Consider the following 24,474-nt stretch of genomic DNA (forward strand, 5'->3'; position numbering starts at 1 on the left):
TGTCGCTGAACAGTCGCTTTTTATGTATTCAGCACCTATGTATAATGTTGTAAAAATGCTCTAGAAGCTAAAGTCGCAGAAATGTCACACATATTTGGCCTGCAACTTTCTGTGCGACAAATTCAGACAGGAAAAATCAGTATAAATCCTTAGAAAATTATCCCCCAGTGTCTCCATCTGCTGGCGGTATTGAATAAGCATTGCTGCACTGATGGGGTATGCATTAGACGAAAAAAAAGAAGAAAAAGAAGAATAATACGCCCAGAAAAGAGGCGAAAAGGAGAAAAACGTAAAAAAACGTGAAAAAAAAGTAAGAGGAAGAGAAGGGAAAAAAAGGTGGAAATGGGTTTAAAAGTGATTTCGGCGGAGAAATATATATATATATATATATATATATATATATATATATATATATATATACGCGCACACACACACATATATATAAACGTATTCTCCGTTGAGATATTGCAGCCGCTGCTGTGTCCAGGCCCAGGAGCCTTAGCACTGTGCTGTGATGTCACTCAATACCACTGACATCACTAGGTGTAAACAACATCTCTCCTTTGCTGTGTATGTGACTATGGAGCTGTTTGGTGATGTCGTCTATTATGGCCTTCATAGAAGCAACAGGAGATTGTTGCATCCATCTAGAACCCTCAGAACTACAGTGCTATGATGTCACTCACTTCCACAGGCCTTGCAGAGTGTAAACAACAACAACCCAGCTTTGTTGTGTATGTAACCATAGGGATTTGTGATGTCACCTAGAACCTTCACAGCAGCGACAGCTTTATGAGGAGCATCAGCACTGCTCTGCCTGAGCAGAACCATCACCGCCATAGGTTGTCAAATAACCCGGATTTAACCCACACAGGTAAGTCCAATGGGGTGCAGGCATGTCCTCTATGCTTACAGCTTCCCGTGGGTGTTGGTTTGATACCGTTTGGGGACAGCCAAGGAGGCATCTGCAGGCAACAAAGGTAGGTGTGTGCTTGTGTGTGTGTTTCCTATGCAGATCCTAAGCCCAGTGTCACATGCAAGTAGGAGGAGTAAGAAGGGTTCCTGGCAAATCCGGGTTATGGATTGCATTTAAAAAGGCCCCGTGGGAGTGCAATGGGCCCCTGTCTTGCTGCTTAGCAATAATGGTATGGGTTTAGGTTCTGCTGTGTGTACTGGTGGTTGACTGCCCCCCAGCCCAGAGTGTGCATGGAAAATTGTCTGGCAGCCTCCCTGACAGCAAGCAGTGATAGTGCCCATGAAGGGGACCTTGTTGGGCCCGCCCCTTTCACGGTTATCGCTTCTCGGCCTTTTGGCTAAGATCAAGTGTAGTATCTGTTCTTATCAGTTTAATATCTGATACGTCCCCTATCTGGGGACCATATATTAAATGGATTTTTGAGAACGGGGGCCGATTTCGAAGCTTGCTTCCGTCGCCCTATGCATTGACCCGATATGGCAGTATCTTCGGGTACAGTGCACCACCCCCTTACAGGGTTAAAAAGAAAGATTCCTACTTTCATTGCTACCTGCTTGCTGGCTAGCCAGCTAGCCAGCCCTGTGGGCCTTGCTGCTGCTGCAGCCAAAAAACAAAAGGTGGTGCTGCTGCTGCTGCTTCTGCTGCTTCTGCTTGTGTCTGGCCGCTGTTGGAGCGTCCAGGCACAGGACTTCTGCTGCTGCTGACTAAATGGCCTCCTTAATTGGATCATTTGAGTAGCCAGCACACCTGTGCAGGTAGGGCATGACATGATAGGCAGCTGCCTTGATAGCGGGTGGGTGCTGAATGTTCCTAATTGACAAAATAAGATTAATGCTTATGAAGAAATATAAAATCTCATCCCTTCCCCAATATCGCGCCACACCCCTACCCCTTAATTCCCTGGTTGAACTTGATGGACATATGTCTTTTTTCGACCGTACTAACTATGTAACTATGTAACATAACATGGGGGGGGGGGGGGGGGGGGTCTCCTGGCTGTTCACACAGGTGTGTCATTGCTGTACATTGACCATGCATTGCTTCTGTGGTATTGCAAAGGCAAAGACAAATGCTTCCAGCCATCCATTGCACTAATGGATTGGTCATCAGCTGGCTGTCTATGTCCCGCATCAATATAGACCAAAGTACAGAGGGTTAGGCTATGCTATTGTGCACCTACCTGATGCATCAGAAGGTGCGAGGCCCTTGCTAAATTCTGTGCACAGACTTTGAGATCTATACTTTAGACTGTATCTAAACCTGCTCCAACATGGACTGACATTCTGGCCTACTTTCAGCCGATGCGACTTGTCTGTCGCTGAACAGTCGCTTTTTATGTATTCAGCACCTATGTATAATGTTGTAAAAATGCTCTAGAAGCTAAAGTCGCAGAAATGTCACACATATTTGGCCTGCAACTTTCTGTGCGACAAATTCAGACAGGAAAAATCAGTATAAATCCTTAGAAAATTATCCCCCAGTGTCTCCATCTGCTGGCGGTATTGAATAAGCATTGCTGCACTGATGGGGTATGCATTAGACGAAAAAAAAGAAGAAAAAGAAGAATAATACGCCCAGAAAAGAGGCGAAAAGGAGAAAAACGTAAAAAAACGTGAAAAAAAAGTAAGAGGAAGAGAAGGGAAAAAAAGGTGGAAATGGGTTTAAAAGTGATTTCGGCGGAGAAATATATATATATATATATATATATATATATATATATATATATATATATATATACGCGCACACACACACATATATATAAACGTATTCTCCGTTGAGATATTGCAGCCGCTGCTGTGTCCAGGCCCAGGAGCCTTAGCACTGTGCTGTGATGTCACTCAATACCACTGACATCACTAGGTGTAAACAACATCTCTCCTTTGCTGTGTATGTGACTATGGAGCTGTTTGGTGATGTCGTCTATTATGGCCTTCATAGAAGCAACAGGAGATTGTTGCATCCATCTAGAACCCTCAGAACTACAGTGCTATGATGTCACTCACTTCCACAGGCCTTGCAGAGTGTAAACAACAACAACCCAGCTTTGTTGTGTATGTAACCATAGGGATTTGTGATGTCACCTAGAACCTTCACAGCAGCGACAGCTTTATGAGGAGCATCAGCACTGCTCTGCCTGAGCAGAACCATCACCGCCATAGGTTGTCAAATAACCCGGATTTAACCCACACAGGTAAGTCCAATGGGGTGCAGGCATGTCCTCTATGCTTACAGCTTCCCGTGGGTGTTGGTTTGATACCGTTTGGGGACAGCCAAGGAGGCATCTGCAGGCAACAAAGGTAGGTGTGTGCTTGTGTGTGTGTTTCCTATGCAGATCCTAAGCCCAGTGTCACATGCAAGTAGGAGGAGTAAGAAGGGTTCCTGGCAAATCCGGGTTATGGATTGCATTTAAAAAGGCCCCGTGGGAGTGCAATGGGCCCCTGTCTTGCTGCTTAGCAATAATGGTATGGGTTTAGGTTCTGCTGTGTGTACTGGTGGTTGACTGCCCCCCAGCCCAGAGTGTGCATGGAAAATTGTCTGGCAGCCTCCCTGACAGCAAGCAGTGATAGTGCCCATGAAGGGGACCTTGTTGGGCCCGCCCCTTTCACGGTTATCGCTTCTCGGCCTTTTGGCTAAGATCAAGTGTAGTATCTGTTCTTATCAGTTTAATATCTGATACGTCCCCTATCTGGGGACCATATATTAAATGGATTTTTGAGAACGGGGGCCGATTTCGAAGCTTGCTTCCGTCGCCCTATGCATTGACCCGATATGGCAGTATCTTCGGGTACAGTGCACCACCCCCTTACAGGGTTAAAAAGAAAGATTCCTACTTTCATTGCTACCTGCTTGCTGGCTAGCCAGCTAGCCAGCCCTGTGGGCCTTGCTGCTGCTGCAGCCAAAAAACAAAAGGTGGTGCTGCTGCTGCTTCTGCTGCTTCTGCTTGTGTCTGGCCGCTGTTGGAGCGTCCAGGCACAGGACTTCTGCTGCTGCTGACTAAATGGCCTCCTTAATTGGATCATTTGAGTAGCCAGCACACCTGTGCAGGTAGGGCATGACATGATAGGCAGCTGCCTTGATAGCGGGTGGGTGCTGAATGTTCCTAATTGACAAAATAAGATTAATGCTTATGAAGAAATATAAAATCTCATCCCTTCCCCAATATCGCGCCACACCCCTACCCCTTAATTCCCTGGTTGAACTTGATGGACATATGTCTTTTTTCGACCGTACTAACTATGTAACTATGTAACATAACATGGGGGGGGGGGGGGGTCTCCTGGCTGTTCACACAGGTGTGTCATTGCTGTACATTGACCATGCATTGCTTCTGTGGTATTGCAAAGGCAAAGACAAATGCTTCCAGCCATCCATTGCACTAATGGATTGGTCATCAGCTGGCTGTCTATGTCCCGCATCAATATAGACCAAAGTACAGAGGGTTAGGCTATGCTATTGTGCACCTACCTGATGCATCAGAAGGTGCGAGGCCCTTGCTAAATTCTGTGCACAGACTTTGAGATCTATACTTTAGACTGTATCTAAACCTGCTCCAACATGGACTGACATTCTGGCCTACTTTCAGCCGATGCGACTTGTCTGTCGCTGAACAGTCGCTTTTTATGTATTCAGCACCTATGTATAATGTTGTAAAAATGCTCTAGAAGCTAAAGTCGCAGAAATGTCACACATATTTGGCCTGCAACTTTCTGTGCGACAAATTCAGACAGGAAAAATCAGTATAAATCCTTAGAAAATTATCCCCCAGTGTCTCCATCTGCTGGCGGTATTGAATAAGCATTGCTGCACTGATGGGGTATGCATTAGACGAAAAAAAAGAAGAAAAAGAAGAATAATACGCCCAGAAAAGAGGCGAAAAGGAGAAAAACGTAAAAAAACGTGAAAAAAAAGTAAGAGGAAGAGAAGGGAAAAAAAGGTGGAAATGGGTTTAAAAGTGATTTCGGCGGAGAAATATATATATATATATATATATATATATATATATATACGCGCACACACACACATATATATAAACGTATTCTCCGTTGAGATATTGCAGCCGCTGCTGTGTCCAGGCCCAGGAGCCTTAGCACTGTGCTGTGATGTCACTCAATACCACTGACATCACTAGGTGTAAACAACATCTCTCCTTTGCTGTGTATGTGACTATGGAGCTGTTTGGTGATGTCGTCTATTATGGCCTTCATAGAAGCAACAGGAGATTGTTGCATCCATCTAGAACCCTCAGAACTACAGTGCTATGATGTCACTCACTTCCACAGGCCTTGCAGAGTGTAAACAACAACAACCCAGCTTTGTTGTGTATGTAACCATAGGGATTTGTGATGTCACCTAGAACCTTCACAGCAGCGACAGCTTTATGAGGAGCATCAGCACTGCTCTGCCTGAGCAGAACCATCACCGCCATAGGTTGTCAAATAACCCGGATTTAACCCACACAGGTAAGTCCAATGGGGTGCAGGCATGTCCTCTATGCTTACAGCTTCCCGTGGGTGTTGGTTTGATACCGTTTGGGGACAGCCAAGGAGGCATCTGCAGGCAACAAAGGTAGGTGTGTGCTTGTGTGTGTGTTTCCTATGCAGATCCTAAGCCCAGTGTCACATGCAAGTAGGAGGAGTAAGAAGGGTTCCTGGCAAATCCGGGTTATGGATTGCATTTAAAAAGGCCCCGTGGGAGTGCAATGGGCCCCTGTCTTGCTGCTTAGCAATAATGGTATGGGTTTAGGTTCTGCTGTGTGTACTGGTGGTTGACTGCCGCCCAGCCCAGAGTGTGCATGGAAAATTGTCTGGCAGCCTCCCTGACAGCAAGCAGTGATAGTGCCCATGAAGGGGACCTTGTTGGGCCCGCCCCTTTCACGGTTATCGCTTCTCGGCCTTTTGGCTAAGATCAAGTGTAGTATCTGTTCTTATCAGTTTTCATGCTGGTGGGGATGGGTGCTGCATGGAGGATGCAGGTGTACCAGGGCTTTCCGGGGCTGGTTCTGAGGAATCAGCTCGACGGCTGCCCCGATGTGACCTGTTCCCTCCGGGTCTCGCCATGAGGCTGAGAGGGTCTAGAGCCGAGGTACTTTTGTGCCTCGGGGAGTGGTGACCCCGAGGTGCCGAAACTCACTGGGAGAATAGGCTCACTGAGTTGAAGCACGGGCACCATAATCTCTTCACCTTGTGGCACTCACCTCTTGATTCCCGGCCTTCTGGCTAGGATCAGAGAAATTTTTATAGATCCGGCCGGATGTCCGGGCAGTATATCTGCACACATTCACTTATTTATTTCTTTTTTGTCTCACTGTGTCACTTTTTGCGTGTTGTGTGTTCACAGGATTTGTCAGGATGCGGTAGCCCTTCTGGGTGTCCCTCCTGGCGGTCTAGGGGAGGTGTGTGTGGCCATTAGGTTCCGCACCTCCCTGCAAACACCCCGGGTACTCCTGCTTCGCAGGGTACCTACCGTAATCGGCTCTGCGGGCAGATACCTTGGCTAACGCCAAGGGGGATGCCGGGAGCATTTGTGGTCTCCTAGTAGCTTCGGCGAAAAGGGACATCGAACCTGGAACCTCGCAGGTACCTTTTGGTCCGGAGGCGAAGGGTAAGGTTTGTTGGGGGGCCTCTCTCCTATCGGAGAAGGGCTTGCGATAGACCGCATCCTTTGTGCACGTTTTTTTAGTGTAACACGTTTGCACTTTTTCTTGCACTTTGGGTGAATCGAAAGCACGTTCCTCGGCTTTAGATAAAAAAAAAAAAAAAAATCTGTTCTTATCAGTTTAATATCTGATACGTCCCCTATCTGGGGACCATATATTAAATGGATTTTTGAGAACGGGGGCCGATTTCGAAGCTTGCTTCCGTCGCCCTATGCATTGACCCGATATGGCAGTATCTTCGGGTACAGTGCACCACCCCCTTACAGGGTTAAAAAGAAAGATTCCTACTTTCATTGCTACCTGCTTGCTGGCTAGCCAGCTAGCCAGCCCTGTGGGCCTTGCTGCTGCTGCAGCCAAAAAACAAAAGGTGGTGCTGCTGCTGCTGCTTCTGCTGCTTCTGCTTGTGTCTGGCCGCTGTTGGAGCGTCCAGGCACAGGACTTCTGCTGCTGCTGACTAAATGGCCTCTTTAATTGGATCATTTGAGTAGCCAGCACACCTGTGCAGGTAGGGCATGACATGATAGGCAGCTGCCTTGATAGCGGGTGGGTGCTGAATGTTCCTAATTGACAAAATAAGATTAATGCTTATGAAGAAATATAAAATCTCATCCCTTCCCCAATATCGCGCCACACCCCTACCCCTTAATTCCCTGGTTGAACTTGATGGACATATGTCTTTTTTCGACCGTACTAACTATGTAACTATGTAACATAACATGGGGGGGGGGGGGGGTCTCCTGGCTGTTCACACAGGTGTGTCATTGCTGTACATTGACCATGCATTGCTTCTGTGGTATTGCAAAGGCAAAGACAAATGCTTCCAGCCATCCATTGCACTAATGGATTGGTCATCAGCTGGCTGTCTATGTCCCGCATCAATATAGACCAAAGTACAGAGGGTTAGGCTATGCTATTGTGCACCTACCTGATGCATCAGAAGGTGCGAGGCCCTTGCTAAATTCTGTGCACAGACTTTGAGATCTATACTTTAGACTGTATCTAAACCTGCTCCAACATGGACTGACATTCTGGCCTACTTTCAGCCGATGCGACTTGTCTGTCGCTGAACAGTCGCTTTTTATGTATTCAGCACCTATGTATAATGTTGTAAAAATGCTCTAGAAGCTAAAGTCGCAGAAATGTCACACATATTTGGCCTGCAACTTTCTGTGCGACAAATTCAGACAGGAAAAATCAGTATAAATCCTTAGAAAATTATCCCCCAGTGTCTCCATCTGCTGGCGGTATTGAATAAGCATTGCTGCACTGATGGGGTATGCATTAGACGAAAAAAAAGAAGAAAAAGAAGAATAATACGCCCAGAAAAGAGGCGAAAAGGAGAAAAACGTAAAAAAACGTGAAAAAAAGTAAGAGGAAGAGAAGGGAAAAAAAGGTGGAAATGGGTTTAAAAGTGATTTCGGCGGAGAAATATATATATATATATATATATATATATATATATATATATATATATACGCGCACACACACACATATATATAAACGTATTCTCCGTTGAGATATTGCAGCCGCTGCTGTGTCCAGGCCCAGGAGCCTTAGCACTGTGCTGTGATGTCACTCAATACCACTGACATCACTAGGTGTAAACAACATCTCTCCTTTGCTGTGTATGTGACTATGGAGCTGTTTGGTGATGTCGTCTATTATGGCCTTCATAGAAGCAACAGGAGATTGTTGCATCCATCTAGAACCCTCAGAACTACAGTGCTATGATGTCACTCACTTCCACAGGCCTTGCAGAGTGTAAACAACAACAACCCAGCTTTGTTGTGTATGTAACCATAGGGATTTGTGATGTCACCTAGAACCTTCACAGCAGCGACAGCTTTATGAGGAGCATCAGCACTGCTCTGCCTGAGCAGAACCATCACCGCCATAGGTTGTCAAATAACCCGGATTTAACCCACACAGGTAAGTCCAATGGGGTGCAGGCATGTCCTCTATGCTTACAGCTTCCCGTGGGTGTTGGTTTGATACCGTTTGGGGACAGCCAAGGAGGCATCTGCAGGCAACAAAGGTAGGTGTGTGCTTGTGTGTGTGTTTCCTATGCAGATCCTAAGCCCAGTGTCACATGCAAGTAGGAGGAGTAAGAAGGGTTCCTGGCAAATCCGGGTTATGGATTGCATTTAAAAAGGCCCCGTGGGAGTGCAATGGGCCCCTGTCTTGCTGCTTAGCAATAATGGTATGGGTTTAGGTTCTGCTGTGTGTACTGGTGGTTGACTGCCCCCCAGCCCAGAGTGTGCATGGAAAATTGTCTGGCAGCCTCCCTGACAGCAAGCAGTGATAGTGCCCATGAAGGGGACCTTGTTGGGCCCGCCCCTTTCACGGTTATCGCTTCTCGGCCTTTTGGCTAAGATCAAGTGTAGTATCTGTTCTTATCAGTTTAATATCTGATACGTCCCCTATCTGGGGACCATATATTAAATGGATTTTTGAGAACGGGGGCCGATTTCGAAGCTTGCTTCCGTCGCCCTATGCATTGACCCGATATGGCAGTATCTTCGGGTACAGTGCACCACCCCCTTACAGGGTTAAAAAGAAAGATTCCTACTTTCATTGCTACCTGCTTGCTGGCTAGCCAGCTAGCCAGCCCTGTGGGCCTTGCTGCTGCTGCAGCCAAAAAACAAAAGGTGGTGCTGCTGCTGCTGCTTCTGCTGCTTCTGCTTGTGTCTGGCCGCTGTTGGAGCGTCCAGGCACAGGACTTCTGCTGCTGCTGACTAAATGGCCTCCTTAATTGGATCATTTGAGTAGCCAGCACACCTGTGCAGGTAGGGCATGACATGATAGGCAGCTGCCTTGATAGCGGGTGGGTGCTGAATGTTCCTAATTGACAAAATAAGATTAATGCTTATGAAGAAATATAAAATCTCATCCCTTCCCCAATATCGCGCCACACCCCTACCCCTTAATTCCCTGGTTGAACTTGATGGACATATGTCTTTTTTCGACCGTACTAACTATGTAACTATGTAACATAACATGGGGGGGGGGGGGGGGTCTCCTGGCTGTTCACACAGGTGTGTCATTGCTGTACATTGACCATGCATTGCTTCTGTGGTATTGCAAAGGCAAAGACAAATGCTTCCAGCCATCCATTGCACTAATGGATTGGTCATCAGCTGGCTGTCTATGTCCCGCATCAATATAGACCAAAGTACAGAGGGTTAGGCTATGCTATTGTGCACCTACCTGATGCATCAGAAGGTGCGAGGCCCTTGCTAAATTCTGTGCACAGACTTTGAGATCTATACTTTAGACTGTATCTAAACCTGCTCCAACATGGACTGACATTCTGGCCTACTTTCAGCCGATGCGACTTGTCTGTCGCTGAACAGTCGCTTTTTATGTATTCAGCACCTATGTATAATGTTGTAAAAATGCTCTAGAAGATAAAGTCGCAGAAATGTCACACATATTTGGCCTGCAACTTTCTGTGCGACAAATTCAGACAGGAAAAATCAGTATAAATCCTTAGAAAATTATCCCCCAGTGTCTCCATCTGCTGGCGGTATTGAATAAGCATTGCTGCACTGATGGGGTATGCATTAGACGAAAAAAAAGAAGAAAAAGAAGAATAATACGCCCAGAAAAGAGGCGAAAAGGAGAAAAACGTAAAAAAACGTGAAAAAAAAGTAAGAGGAAGAGAAGGGAAAAAAAGGTGGAAATGGGTTTAAAAGTGATTTCGGCGGAGAAATATATATATATATATATATATATATATATATATATATATATATATACGCGCACACACACACATATATATAAACGTATTCTCCGTTGAGATATTGCAGCCGCTGCTGTGTCCAGGCCCAGGAGCCTTAGCACTGTGCTGTGATGTCACTCAATACCACTGACATCACTAGGTGTAAACAACATCTCTCCTTTGCTGTGTATGTGACTATGGAGCTGTTTGGTGATGTCGTCTATTATGGCCTTCATAGAAGCAACAGGAGATTGTTGCATCCATCTAGAACCCTCAGAACTACAGTGCTATGATGTCACTCACTTCCACAGGCCTTGCAGAGTGTAAACAACAACAACCCAGCTTTGTTGTGTATGTAACCATAGGGATTTGTGATGTCACCTAGAACCTTCACAGCAGCGACAGCTTTATGAGGAGCATCAGCACTGCTCTGCCTGAGCAGAACCATCACCGCCATAGGTTGTCAAATAACCCGGATTTAACCCACACAGGTAAGTCCAATGGGGTGCAGGCATGTCCTCTATGCTTACAGCTTCCCGTGGGTGTTGGTTTGATACCGTTTGGGGACAGCCAAGGAGGCATCTGCAGGCAGCAAAGGTAGGTGTGTGCTTGTGTGTGTGTTTCCTATGCAGATCCTAAGCCCAGTGTCACATGCAAGTAGGAGGAGTAAGAAGGGTTCCTGGCAAATCCGGGTTATGGATTGCATTTAAAAAGGCCCCGTGGGAGTGCAATGGGCCCCTGTCTTGCTGCTTAGCAATAATGGTATGGGTTTAGGTTCTGCTGTGTGTACTGGTGGTTGACTGCCCCCCAGCCCAGAGTGTGCATGGAAAATTGTCTGGCAGCCTCCCTGACAGCAAGCAGTGATAGTGCCCATGAAGGGGACCTTGTTGGGCCCGCCCCTTTCACGGTTATCGCTTCTCGGCCTTTTGGCTAAGATCAAGTGTAGTATCTGTTCTTATCAGTTTAATATCTGATACGTCCCCTATCTGGGGACCATATATTAAATGGATTTTTGAGAACGGGGGCCGATTTCGAAGCTTGCTTCCGTCGCCCTATGCATTGACCCGATATGGCAGTATCTTCGGGTACAGTGCACCACCCCCTTACAGGGTTAAAAAGAAAGATTCCTACTTTCATTGCTACCTGCTTGCTGGCTAGCCAGCTAGCCAGCCCTGTGGGCCTTGCTGCTGCTGCAGCCAAAAAACAAAAGGTGGTGCTGCTGCTGCTGCTTCTGCTGCTTCTGCTTGTGTCTGGCCGCTGTTGGAGCGTCCAGGCACAGGACTTCTGCTGCTGCTGACTAAATGGCCTCCTTAATTGGATCATTTGAGTAGCCAGCACACCTGTGCAGGTAGGGCATGACATGATAGGCAGCTGCCTTGATAGCGGGTGGGTGCTGAATGTTCCTAATTGACAAAATAAGATTAATGCTTATGAAGAAATATAAAATCTCATCCCTTCCCCAATATCGCGCCACACCCCTACCCCTTAATTCCCTGGTTGAACTTGATGGACATATGTCTTTTTTCGACCGTACTAACTATGTAACTATGTAACATAACATGGGGGGGGGGGGGGGGGGTCTCCTGGCTGTTCACACAGGTGTGTCATTGCTGTACATTGACCATGCATTGCTTCTGTGGTATTGCAAAGGCAAAGACAAATGCTTCCAGCCATCCATTGCACTAATGGATTGGTCATCAGCTGGCTGTCTATGTCCCGCATCAATATAGACCAAAGTACAGAGGGTTAGGCTATGCTATTGTGCACCTACCTGATGCATCAGAAGGTGCGAGGCCCTTGCTAAATTCTGTGCACAGACTTTGAGATCTATACTTTAGACTGTATCTAAACCTGCTCCAACATGGACTGACATTCTGGCCTACTTTCAGCCGATGCGACTTGTCTGTCGCTGAACAGTCGCTTTTTATGTATTCAGCACCTATGTATAATGTTGTAAAAATGCTCTAGAAGCTAAAGTCGCAGAAATGTCACACATATTTGGCCTGCAACTTTCTGTGCGACAAATTCAGACAGGAAAAATCAGTATAAATCCTTAGAAAATTATCCCCCAGTGTCTCCATCTGCTGGCGGTATTGAATAAGCATTGCTGCACTGATGGGGTATGCATTAGACGAAAAAAAAGAAGAAAAAGAAGAATAATACGCCCAGAAAAGAGGCGAAAAGGAGAAAAACGTAAAAAAACGTGAAAAAAAAGTAAGAGGAAGAGAAGGGAAAAAAAGGTGGAAATGGGTTTAAAAGTGATTTCGGCGGAGAAATATATATATATATATACGCGCACACACACACATATATATAAACGTATTCTCCGTTGAGATATTGCAGCCGCTGCTGTGTCCAGGCCCAGGAGCCTTAGCACTGTGCTGTGATGTCACTCAATACCACTGACATCACTAGGTGTAAACAACATCTCTCCTTTGCTGTGTATGTGACTATGGAGCTGTTTGGTGATGTCGTCTATTATGGCCTTCATAGAAGCAACAGGAGATTGTTGCATCCATCTAGAACCCTCAGAACTACAGTGCTATGATGTCACTCACTTCCACAGGCCTTGCAGAGTGTAAACAACAACAACCCAGCTTTGTTGTGTATGTAACCATAGGGATTTGTGATGTCACCTAGAACCTTCACAGCAGCGACAGCTTTATGAGGAGCATCAGCACTGCTCTGCCTGAGCAGAACCATCACCGCCATAGGTTGTCAAATAACCCGGATTTAACCCACACAGGTAAGTCCAATGGGGTGCAGGCATGTCCTCTATGCTTACAGCTTCCCGTGGGTGTTGGTTTGATACCGTTTGGGGACAGCCAAGGAGGCATCTGCAGGCAACAAAGGTAGGTGTGTGCTTGTGTGTGTGTTTCCTATGCAGATCCTAAGCCCAGTGTCACATGCAAGTAGGAGGAGTAAGAAGGGTTCCTGGCAAATCCGGGTTATGGATTGCATTTAAAAAGGCCCCGTGGGAGTGCAATGGGCCCCTGTCTTGCTGCTTAGCAATAATGGTATGGGTTTAGGTTCTGCTGTGTGTACTGGTGGTTGACTGCCCCCCAGCCCAGAGTGTGCATGGAAAATTGTCTGGCAGCCTCCCTGACAGCAAGCAGTGATAGTGCCCATGAAGGGGACCTTGTTGGGCCCGCCCCTTTCACGGTTATCGCTTCTCGGCCTTTTGGCTAAGATCGGGGTTTATTGCCTCGGTCGGCGCTGAGGGTGCGAGTGAACTGCGCCGCGACTAGCTGCGTAGGTGATCAAGACTGTGGTACTCGTTACCGACAGATTTGGAAAGATGGCTGGATCCAACATGTCTGCAGTGGAGAAGACCGTACGCATCAAGGTACTAACCACGGATCGTCTAAGAAACAGCATTGAATACATCGGCCATACCATTGTGGAGCGACTGGCAGGATTTTCCTTGAGCGACCTCTTTTGTGTCCAGGAGAACAAGCGCCAAGGTATTTATGACGTGTCCTTCTTATATGATGCTGACTGCCAGAACTTTTATGAGTGCTTAAAACGGAACAGTGGAAGTGAGGTTTTGCGGGATGTGTCCTTTTATCCCCTTTTTGAAATGGGGACAAAGACTTTGTTTATCCACATGTACAATCCGTTTGTTGATGTCTCTATGATTAAGAACTTCTTGAGCATCTATTGTGAGTCTATTGCTGGTGGTACTAAGCAGACAAGCAGCATTGGTGTATTTAATGGCACGTATAAGTTCTTTGTGAAGTTGCGGCTTGATGGAGATTGCATTGGAGGCGTTAAGCACCCTCCGGCGAACTTTACCATTGCTGGTTTCAGAGGTTATCTCTATTACTACGGACAGCCATCTTTCTGTAGAAATTGTCTATTGTTTGGACATGTGAAGGAGGCCTGCCCTGGCAGTAAGAAATGCAGGAACTGTAAGCAACCGGGGCATGAGGCGGGTGCATGTCCACACCCGAGGACCTGTGACCTATGTGGGGAAGCTGGCCATGTGTACAAGAACTGTCCAGTGTTGAAGAGGAGGGAGGAGGAGAGGAGAATGGAAGAGGAAATGGTGGAGAGGAGGAGGGCAGCTGCAGCTGCAGCTGCGGCTGCGGCTGCAGTGGTTCCTGCAAGAGAGAGCGTGATTATTGGAGAGGTGCAGAGTCCTGTGGTGGTAGAGGAGCAAGTGAAGGTGGTGGAGGAGCAAGTGGTGGTGGAGGAGGAGCAAATGGCGGTGCAAGTGGAAGAAGGGGAGATTGAGGATGCTCCCAGTCCCCCGGCTGAGGAGTCGCCGCAAATTGAAGAGTGGTCTTCTTCTGAGGGTGAAGACCGTGAGGAGAGACATAGAGAGAGAGAGGATGACTTTGATCTTTTTCGTCCCCCCAAGAAGACGGCCAGGAAGCTTTCTGGTGGACAGATGGAGTCGACGCTGGTGGCTACGGACAATCGGTATCAACCGCTATCTGAGAGCGACATGGATGCGTGCTCTGCGGGAGAAGCTTCTCCCACACCGCTGAGGAAAGCTACCTAAATAACTTTCTTCTTTTCTGTCAAATTCTTCCTTAGGGTTGTTAAGATGGTGGTATGTCTTTTTTAGTCGGTTCTATAAACGTTAGAGTCTTCAGAAGTAAAGTCAGAAGGTCAGTAATTTTGAAGGACTTGGCAGGGAAAAAAGCGGACATTATTTGTTTGCAGGAATGTGGGCTAAATGATATTCCGGGGAAGGGAGAATGGGCTTATGGTCCTGCTGTTTGGTCGGTGTCTGGGCATAATAGAAATGATGGGGTAGGGGTGCTTTTTAAGAGCTTTAAGTTTGAAGTTTGTAGTTATGTGGTAATAGAGGAGGGGAGGTGTATCATGGTGGAGGTTAAGGTGCAGGGGGTTAAATTTAGGTTGATAAATGTGTATGCGCCGGTAAGGAGGGAGGAGCGGGTGGGGTTGTTGGAGGTAATTAAGAGGTTTCTGCCGGGTAAAATACCTTTGGTGTGGGTGGGGGATTTCAACTGTGAAATTGAGGGGAATGTGGATGTATCTGGGAATATTCTTAAAAGTATGGTGTGTGACTTTAAGTTAAAGGATGTGGCTGAAGCGTGTGGAGTGTGTCCTTTGTTAGATACATATTATTCTGATAGTGGAAGTCATAGTTCCAGACTTGATATGTGTTTTGTGTCTAAGGGTGTGTTATGTAAGAATTATATGCAAGAAAAAGTAGGATATTCGGATCATGAGTATGTGTGTTGTGAGTTAGTATTGGATGCAGATTGTGTGAGTGGGAGGGGTGTATGGAAATTAAATGTTAAATTGTTGGAAGTGGAAGGAGTGTATGATAGATATGTTAATAAGTATAGGGGTTGGTGTAAGAAAAAGAATGATTTTCCTGATATATTGTGTTGGTGGGAATGGGTTAAGGGTCAAACAAAAGTTTTCTTTAAAAGAGAGGGATATAAGCGGAATGCTGGGAGGAAGAAGAAGTATGAATGGTTGAATAAAAGATTGGTGTTTCTCAATAAGTTAAAGAAGTATGGCTGGAGTGTGGGTGAGCAGATTGAGGTTGTGAAGAGTGATCTAAAAAATTGGTTGAATGAGAAAGGTAAAGAGTTGATGTATCAAGCAAAACTTGATAAGTTAGAGAAAGATGAGAAATGTTCGAGATATTTCTTTAAAAAAGTTATTGGGAAGAGAGAGGATATGGTAAGAGTGTATGATGATGATGGCTGTCTGGTTAAAGGTAAAGCTGTGTTGGGTGTGGTTAAAAATTTTTATGAAGAGTTGTATGCGGTAAAAGAATGTGAAGAGGACTTGCAGGATGAAGTGTTGAGAGTGCTTGATAAGAGGGTGGATGGTAGTGAATATGGGACTCTGATGAGAGAGATTGGAGAGGAGGAAGTGAAGAGGACTGTGGATAGTATGTCAAGAAATAAAACGCCTGGAGAGGATGGGTTGCCTGTTGAATTTTATGCTTGGATTTGGGATGTTGTGAAGGATGATTTGGTGGAAGTGTATAGGTATATGTGGAGGAATGAGAGAATGGTGGAAAGTATGAAGAGTGGAGTGGTTGTGTTGATTTATAAGAAAGGTGATGTGAATGATGTGAGGAATTGGAGGCCGATAACTTTGTTGAATGTAGATTATAAGGTGTTTGCTAAAATAATTACAAATAGGATGAGAGATGTGGTTGAGCAGGTGATTGGAGAAGAACAAGTTTGTGGTGTGCCTGGGAGAAGAATAAATGAAAATTTGTGTTTGTTGAGAGATTTGTTATGGGATAGTATGAGTAGGAAACAGGAGGTTAGAGTGATGTCGATAGATTTTGAAAAGGCGTTTGATCGCCTGTCACATAGGTTTTTGTTTAGAGTATTAGTGAGAATGGGATTCCCGGGTGATTTTGTAAATGTTGTAAGGATGCTGTATGATGGAGTATATAGTAAGGTTTTGATAAATGGTTGGATGTCTGAGAAGGTGAAAGTATGTTCTGGTGTAAGGCAGGGTTGTCCGTTGTCCCCTATGGCTTTTATATGTGCTATGGAGCCATTATTAGAGATGTTGCGGCGGGATAAGTGTGTTAGAGGGTTAAAAATTCCAGGGAGTGGTGGGAGAGAAGTCAAAGTTTTGGCCTACATGGATGATGTGTGTATTTTGGGAGAGTCTGTGGCTGTTATGAGAAGGGCAAAGTTACTAGTTGGATTGTTTTGTGGAGCGTCTGGGTTTAAGGTGAATTGGGACAAAAGTGAGTATAAATGTTTTGGTAGTATGCAAGGAAGTGAGGATGTGGGTATGAAGAATATTGAAGGTGGTATTCAGGTTTTAGGTGTTAAAATGGATGAAAGATTGGATGGGAGAGAAAGTTGGGATGATGTGGAGAAGAGAGTGTCCAAAAAATTGAGTCTTTGGAGGTTGAGAGATTTGTCTATGGTTGGGAAAGTGCTGGTTGTGAAAAGTGTAATATTGCCTATTTTATTGTATGTGGCAATAGTGTTTCCGCCAAGTTATATGGTTTTAAGGAAGTTAAAAAGAATTTTGTTTGTGTTTTTTTGGGGTACAAAAGTGGAAAGAGTGAGGAGAGAAGTTGTGATGAAGGATGGTAGTAAGGGTGGAATGGGATTTCCAAATCTAGATGTGTATTTGGGGGTGAATGTGGTGTTTGCGGTTAGAAGGATGATGAGAGGAGAAAAGAATTTTGCATGTATGTTGAGATATTTAGGTGGGCGTGTGTTATGCAAATTAGGTTGGCTGGAGAGAGATTTGAGAGTGCCTTATGCCTTTGTGTGCCCGAGTTGGTATTTGTATGTGGAAAAGTTTTTGGAGAGTTATAGGTTGATTGGTGTGAGAAAGGAGTTGTTTGAAAGTAAGAAGAATGTGTTTGGGTATGTCGCCGCAAGTGAGGTGGAGTGTCCGATTAATATGGTAAGAGGCCAGGATGTGTCTAAGGTGTGGAAGAGTTTAATGACAGATGGAATATCAAATAGACAGAGAGAGATAGGATGGCAGTGTTTGCATGGAGCCCTACCAGTAAGAGAGTTCCAAAGGAATAGAGGTATTGGAAGGAGTGAAATATGTCCGAGGGAAGATTGTAGTGGGGTTGAAAGTGTGATGCATGTGATTTGGAATTGTGACATGGCTCAGAATGTATGGAGAGGGATAGGTCTGTTGTGTAAGGAGTTGACTGGGATTAATAGGTTGTCATATGAGGTTGTGATGTTTGGTCTTAGTATGATTGGAAGAAAGAATGAAAGGGTGTTGTTTGTGTTGTTGGCGATTGTGAAGGAAGTCTTGTGGGATGTTAGAAATTTATATGTGTTTAAAAGAAAAGATGTGACTGTGGAAGGAAGTTTAAGAATGATTCTGGATAGGTTGTACACCGTTTATTTACGTGATAAAAAGAAATTAGGTGAAATAGATGCAGAGGGGATATGGAAATTTTTGAAGTGGAGACATGTTGTAAGGGTGTAATGGTGATGGTATTTGAATTTGTTTTGAATTTGCTTTGAACAAATAAAGAATGACCTAATGATGAGTTAGACTTCACCATGAGTCAAAAATGACGCGTTATCTAAGTGGTGTTTAGTCTAAACCTGAAGGTTTATAAAAAAAAAAAAAAAAAAAAAAAAAAAAAAAAAATCTGTTCTTATCAGTTTAATATCTGATACGTCCCCTATCTGGGGACCATATATTAAATGGATTTTTGAGAACGGGGGCCGATTTCGAAGCTTGCTTCCGTCGCCCTATGCATTGACCCGATATGGCAGTATCTTCGGGTACAGTGCACCACCCCCTTACAGGGTTAAAAAGAAAGATTCCTACTTTCATTGCTACCTGCTTGCTGGCTAGCCAGCTAGCCAGCCCTGTGGGCCTTGCTGCTGCTGCAGCCAAAAAACAAAAGGTGGTGCTGCTGCTGCTGCTTCTGCTGCTTCTGCTTGTGTCTGGCCGCTGTTGGAGCGTCCAGGCACAGGACTTCTGCTGCTGCTGACTAAATGGCCTCCTTAATTGGATCATTTGAGTAGCCAGCACACCTGTGCAGGTAGGGCATGACATGATAGGCAGCTGCCTTGATAGCGGGTGGGTGCTGAATGTTCCTAATTGACAAAATAAGATTAATGCTTATGAAGAAATATAAAATCTCATCCCTTCCCCAATATCGCGCCACACCCCTACCCCTTAATTCCCTGGTTGAACTTGATGGACATATGTCTTTTTTCGACCGTACTAACTATGTAACTATGTAACATAACATGGGGGGGGGGGGGGGGTCTCCTGGCTGTTCACACACGTGTGTCATTGCTGTACATTGACCATGCATTGCTTCTGTGGTATTGCAAAGGCAAAGACAAATGCTTCCAGCCATCCATTGCACTAATGGATTGGTCATCAGCTGGCTGTCTATGTCCCGCATCAATATAGACCAAAGTACAGAGGGTTAGGCTATGCTATTGTGCACCTACCTGATGCATCAGAAGGTGCGAGGCCCTTGCTAAATTCTGTGCACAGACTTTGAGATCTATACTTTAGACTGTATCTAAACCTGCTCCAACATGGACTGACATTCTGGCCTACTTTCAGCCGATGCGACTTGTCTGTCGCTGAACAGTCGCTTTTTATGTATTCAGCACCTATGTATAATGTTGTAAAAATGCTCTAGAAGCTAAAGTCGCAGAAATGTCACACATATTTGGCCTGCAACTTTCTGTGCGACAAATTCAGACAGGAAAAATCAGTATAAATCCTTAGAAAATTATCCCCCAGTGTCTCCATCTGCTGGCGGTATTGAATAAGCATTGCTGCACTGATGGGGTATGCATTAGACGAAAAAAAAGAAGAAAAAGAAGAATAATACGCCCAGAAAAGAGGCGAAAAGGAGAAAAACGTAAAAAAACGTGAAAAAAAAGTAAGAGGAAGAGAAGGGAAAAAAAGGTGGAAATGGGTTTAAAAGTGATTTCGGCGGAGAAATATATATATATATATATATATATATATTTATATATATATACGCGCACACACACACATATATATAAACGTATTCTCCGTTGAGATATTGCAGCCGCTGCTGTGTCCAGGCCCAGGAGCCTTAGCACTGTGCTGTGATGTCACTCAATACCACTGACATCACTAGGTGTAAACAACATCTCTCCTTTGCTGTGTATGTGACTATGGAGCTGTTTGGTGATGTCGTCTATTATGGCCTTCATAGAAGCAACAGGAGATTGTTGCATCCATCTAGAACCCTCAGAACTACAGTGCTATGATGTCACTCACTTCCACAGGCCTTGCAGAGTGTAAACAACAACAACCCAGCTTTGTTGTGTATGTAACCATAGGGATTTGTGATGTCACCTAGAACCTTCACAGCAGCGACAGCTTTATGAGGAGCATCAGCACTGCTCTGCCTGAGCAGAACCATCACCGCCATAGGTTGTCAAATAACCCGGATTTAACCCACACAGGTAAGTCCAATGGGGTGCAGGCATGTCCTCTATGCTTACAGCTTCCCGTGGGTGTTGGTTTGATACCGTTTGGGGACAGCCAAGGAGGCATCTGCAGGCAACAAAGGTAGGTGTGTGCTTGTGTGTGTGTTTCCTATGCAGATCCTAAGCCCAGTGTCACATGCAAGTAGGAGGAGTAAGAAGGGTTCCTGGCAAATCCGGGTTATGGATTGCATTTAAAAAGGCCCCGTGGGAGTGCAATGGGCCCCTGTCTTGCTGCTTAGCAATAATGGTATGGGTTTAGGTTCTGCTGTGTGTACTGGTGGTTGACTGCCCCCCAGCCCAGAGTGTGCATGGAAAATTGTCTGGCAGCCTCCCTGACAGCAAGCAGTGATAGTGCCCATGAAGGGGACCTTGTTGGGCCCGCCCCTTTCACGGTTATCGCTTCTCGGCCTTTTGGCTAAGATCAAGTGTAGTATCTGTTCTTATCAGTTTAATATCTGATACGTCCCCTATCTGGGGACCATATATTAAATGGATTTTTGAGAACGGGGGCCGATTTCGAAGCTTGCTTCCGTCGCCCTATGCATTGACCCGATATGGCAGTATCTTCGGGTACAGTGCACCACCCCCTTACAGGGTTAAAAAGAAAGATTCCTACTTTCATTGCTACCTGCTTGCTGGCTAGCCAGCTAGCCAGCCCTGTGGGCCTTGCTGCTGCTGCAGCCAAAAAACAAAAGGTGGTGCTGCTGCTGCTGCTTCTGCTGCTTCTGCTTGTGTCTGGCCGCTGTTGGAGCGTCCAGGCACAGGACTTCTGCTGCTGCTGACTAAATGGCCTCCTTAATTGGATCATTTGAGTAGCCAGCACACCTGTGCAGGTAGGGCATGACATGATAGGCAGCTGCCTTGATAGCGGGTGGGTGCTGAATGTTCCTAATTGACAAAATAAGATTAATGCTTATGAAGAAATATAAAATCTCATCCCTTCCCCAATATCGCGCCACACCCCTACCCCTTAATTCCCTGGTTGAACTTGATGGACATATGTCTTTTTTCGACCGTACTAACTATGTAACTATGTAACATAACATGGGGGGGGGGGGGGGTCTCCTGGCTGTTCACACAGGTGTGTCATTGCTGTACATTGACCATGCATTGCTTCTGTGGTATTGCAAAGGCAAAGACAAATGCTTCCAGCCATCCATTGCACTAATGGATTGGTCATCAGCTGGCTGTCTATGTCCCGCATCAATATAGACCAAAGTACAGAGGGTTAGGCTATGCTATTGTGCACCTACCTGATGCATCAGAAGGTGCGAGGCCCTTGCTAAATTCTGTGCACAGACTTTGAGATCTATACTTTAGACTGTATCTAAACCTGCTCCAACATGGACTGACATTCTGGCCTACTTTCAGCCGATGCGACTTGTCTGTCGCTGAACAGTCGCTTTTTATGTATTCAGCACCTATGTATAATGTTGTAAAAATGCTCTAGAAGCTAAAGTCGCAGAAATGTCACACATATTTGGCCTGCAACTTTCTGTGCGACAAATTCAGACAGGAAAAATCAGTATAAATCCTTAGAAAATTATCCCCCAGTGTCTCCATCTGCTGGCGGTATTGAATAAGCATTGCTGCACTGATGGGGTATGCATTAGACGAAAAAAAAGAAGAAAAAGAAGAATAATACGCCCAGAAAAGAGGCGAAAAGGAGAAAAACGTAAAAAAACGTGAAAAAAAAGTAAGAGGAAGAGAAGGGAAAAAAAGGTGGAAATGGGTTTAAAAGTGATTTCGGCGGAGAAATATATATATATATATATATATATATATATATATATATATATATATACGCGCACACACACACATATATATAAACGTATTCTCCGTTGAGATATTGCAGCCGCTGCTGTGTCCAGGCCCAGGAGCCTTAGCACTGTGCTGTGATGTCACTCAATACCACTGACATCACTAGGTGTAAACAACATCTCTCCTTTGCTGTGTATGTGACTATGGAGCTGTTTGGTGATGTCGTCTATTATGGCCTTCATAGAAGCAACAGGAGATTGTTGCATCCATCTAGAACCCTCAGAACTACAGTGCTATGATGTCACTCACTTCCACAGGCCTTGCAGAGTGTAAACAACAACAACCCAGCTTTGTTGTGTATGTAACCATAGGGATTTGTGATGTCACCTAGAACCTTCACAGCAGCGACAGCTTTATGAGGAGCATCAGCACTGCTCTGCCTGAGCAGAACCATCACCGCCATAGGTTGTCAAATAACCCGGATTTAACCCACACAGGTAAGTCCAATGGGGTGCAGGCATGTCCTCTATGCTTACAGCTTCCCGTGGGTGTTGGTTTGATACCGTTTGGGGACAGCCAAGGAGGCATCTGCAGGCAACAAAGGTAGGTGTGTGCTTGTGTGTGTGTTTCCTATGCAGATCCTAAGCCCAGTGTCACATGCAAGTAGGAGGAGTAAGAAGGGTTCCTGGCAAATCCGGGTTATGGATTGCATTTAAAAAGGCCCCGTGGGAGTGCAATGGGCCCCTGTCTTGCTGCTTAGCAATAATGGTATGGGTTTAGGTTCTGCTGTGTGTACTGGTGGTTGACTGCCCCCCAGCCCAGAGTGTGCATGGAAAATTGTCTGGCAGCCTCCCTGACAGCAAGCAGTGATAGTGCCCATGAAGGGGACCTTGTTGGGCCCGCCCCTTTCACGGTTATCGCTTCTCGGCCTTTTGGCTAAGATCAAGTGTAGTATCTGTTCTTATCAGTTTAATATCTGATACGTCCCCTATCTGGGGACCATATATTAAATGGATTTTTGAGAACGGGGGCCGATTTCGAAGCTTGCTTCCGTCGCCCTATGCATTGACCCGATATGGCAGTATCTTCGGGTACAGTGCACCACCCCCTTACAGGGTTAAAAAGAAAGATTCCTACTTTCATTGCTACCTGCTTGCTGGCTAGCCAGCTAGCCAGCCCTGTGGGCCTTGCTGCTGCTGCAGCCAAAAAACAAAAGGTGGTGCTGCTGCTGCTGCTTCTGCTGCTTCTGCTTGTGTCTGGCCGCTGTTGGAGCGTCCAGGCACAGGACTTCTGCTGCTGCTGACTAAATGGCCTCCTTAATTGGATCATTTGAGTAGCCAGCACACCTGTGCAGGTAGGGCATGACATGATAGGCAGCTGCCTTGATAGCGGGTGGGTGCTGAATGTTCCTAATTGACAAAATAAGATTAATGCTTATGAAGAAATATAAAATCTCATCCCTTCCCCAATATCGCGCCACACCCCTACCCCTTAATTCCCTGGTTGAACTTGATGGACATATGTCTTTTTTCGACCGTACTAACTATGTAACTATGTAACATAACATGGGGGGGGGGGGGGGGGTCTCCTGGCTGTTCACACAGGTGTGTCATTGCTGTACATTGACCATGCATTGCTTCTGTGGTATTGCAAAGGCAAAGACAAATGCTTCCAGCCATCCATTGCACTAATGGATTGGTCATCAGCTGGCTGTCTATGTCCCGCATCAATATAGACCAAAGTACAGAGGGTTAGGCTATGCTATTGTGCACCTACCTGATGCATCAGAAGGTGCGAGGCCCTTGCTAAATTCTGTGCACAGACTTTGAGATCTATACTTTAGACTGTATCTAAACCTGCTCCAACATGGACTGACATTCTGGCCTACTTTCAGCCGATGCGACTTGTCTGTCGCTGAACAGTCGCTTTTTATGTATTCAGCACCTATGTATAATGATTGTAAAAATGCTCTAGAAGCTAAAGTCGCAGAAATGTCACACATATTTGGCCTGCAACTTTCTGTGCGACAAATTCAGACAGGAAAAATCAGTATAAATCCTTAGAAAATTATCCCCCAGTGTCTCCATCTGCTGGCGGTATTGAATAAGCATTGCTGCACTGATGGGGTATGCATTAGACGAAAAAAAAGAAGAAAAAGAAGAATAATACGCCCAGAAAAGAGGCGAAAAGGAGAAAAACGTAAAAAAACGTGAAAAAAAAGTAAGAGGAAGAGAAGGGAAAAAAAGGTGGAAATGGGTTTAAAAGTGATTTCGGCGGAGAAATATATATATATATATATATATATATATATATATATATATATATATATATATATATACGCGCACACACACACATATATATAAACGTATTCTCCGTTGAGATATTGCAGCCGCTGCTGTGTCCAGGCCCAGGAGCCTTAGCA

At 45.4% G+C, this 24,474-nt stretch overlaps 8 non-coding genes and 1 pseudogene across 8 annotated transcripts; all 9 read left to right on the plus strand.

Annotated features, from left to right (window-relative positions):
• The first annotated feature begins 1,293 nt into the window (after positions 1-1,293).
• On the plus strand, positions 1,294-1,484 carry LOC130300402 (U2 spliceosomal RNA). The gene has a single exon (XR_008851273.1). It is a non-coding gene; the product is annotated as a U2 spliceosomal RNA (small nuclear RNA).
• Positions 1,485-3,586: 2,102 nt separating this feature from the next.
• LOC130300413 (U2 spliceosomal RNA) lies at positions 3,587-3,777 on the plus strand. Its single transcript, XR_008851284.1, has one exon. It is a non-coding gene; the product is annotated as a U2 spliceosomal RNA (small nuclear RNA).
• Positions 3,778-5,855: 2,078 nt separating this feature from the next.
• Positions 5,856-6,015, plus strand: LOC130300431 (U2 spliceosomal RNA; annotated as a pseudogene).
• Positions 6,016-6,707: 692 nt separating this feature from the next.
• LOC130300428 (U2 spliceosomal RNA) lies at positions 6,708-6,890 on the plus strand. The gene has a single exon (XR_008851299.1). It is a non-coding gene; the product is annotated as a U2 spliceosomal RNA (small nuclear RNA).
• A 2,090-nt stretch (positions 6,891-8,980) lies between these two features.
• On the plus strand, positions 8,981-9,171 carry LOC130300424 (U2 spliceosomal RNA). Its single transcript, XR_008851295.1, has one exon. It is a non-coding gene; the product is annotated as a U2 spliceosomal RNA (small nuclear RNA).
• Positions 9,172-11,263: 2,092 nt separating this feature from the next.
• LOC130300435 (U2 spliceosomal RNA) lies at positions 11,264-11,454 on the plus strand. Its single transcript, XR_008851301.1, has one exon. It is a non-coding gene; the product is annotated as a U2 spliceosomal RNA (small nuclear RNA).
• A 6,950-nt stretch (positions 11,455-18,404) lies between these two features.
• On the plus strand, positions 18,405-18,600 carry LOC130300430 (U2 spliceosomal RNA). The gene has a single exon (XR_008851300.1). It is a non-coding gene; the product is annotated as a U2 spliceosomal RNA (small nuclear RNA).
• A 2,086-nt stretch (positions 18,601-20,686) lies between these two features.
• Positions 20,687-20,877, plus strand: LOC130300392 (U2 spliceosomal RNA). Its single transcript, XR_008851263.1, has one exon. It is a non-coding gene; the product is annotated as a U2 spliceosomal RNA (small nuclear RNA).
• Positions 20,878-22,968: 2,091 nt separating this feature from the next.
• On the plus strand, positions 22,969-23,159 carry LOC130300393 (U2 spliceosomal RNA). The gene has a single exon (XR_008851264.1). It is a non-coding gene; the product is annotated as a U2 spliceosomal RNA (small nuclear RNA).
• The last annotated feature ends 1,315 nt before the right edge of the window (positions 23,160-24,474 follow it).

This window comes from Hyla sarda, unplaced genomic scaffold (assembly GCF_029499605.1).
Source record: "Hyla sarda isolate aHylSar1 unplaced genomic scaffold, aHylSar1.hap1 scaffold_1078, whole genome shotgun sequence".
NCBI classification, from domain to species: domain Eukaryota; kingdom Metazoa; phylum Chordata; class Amphibia; order Anura; family Hylidae; genus Hyla; species Hyla sarda.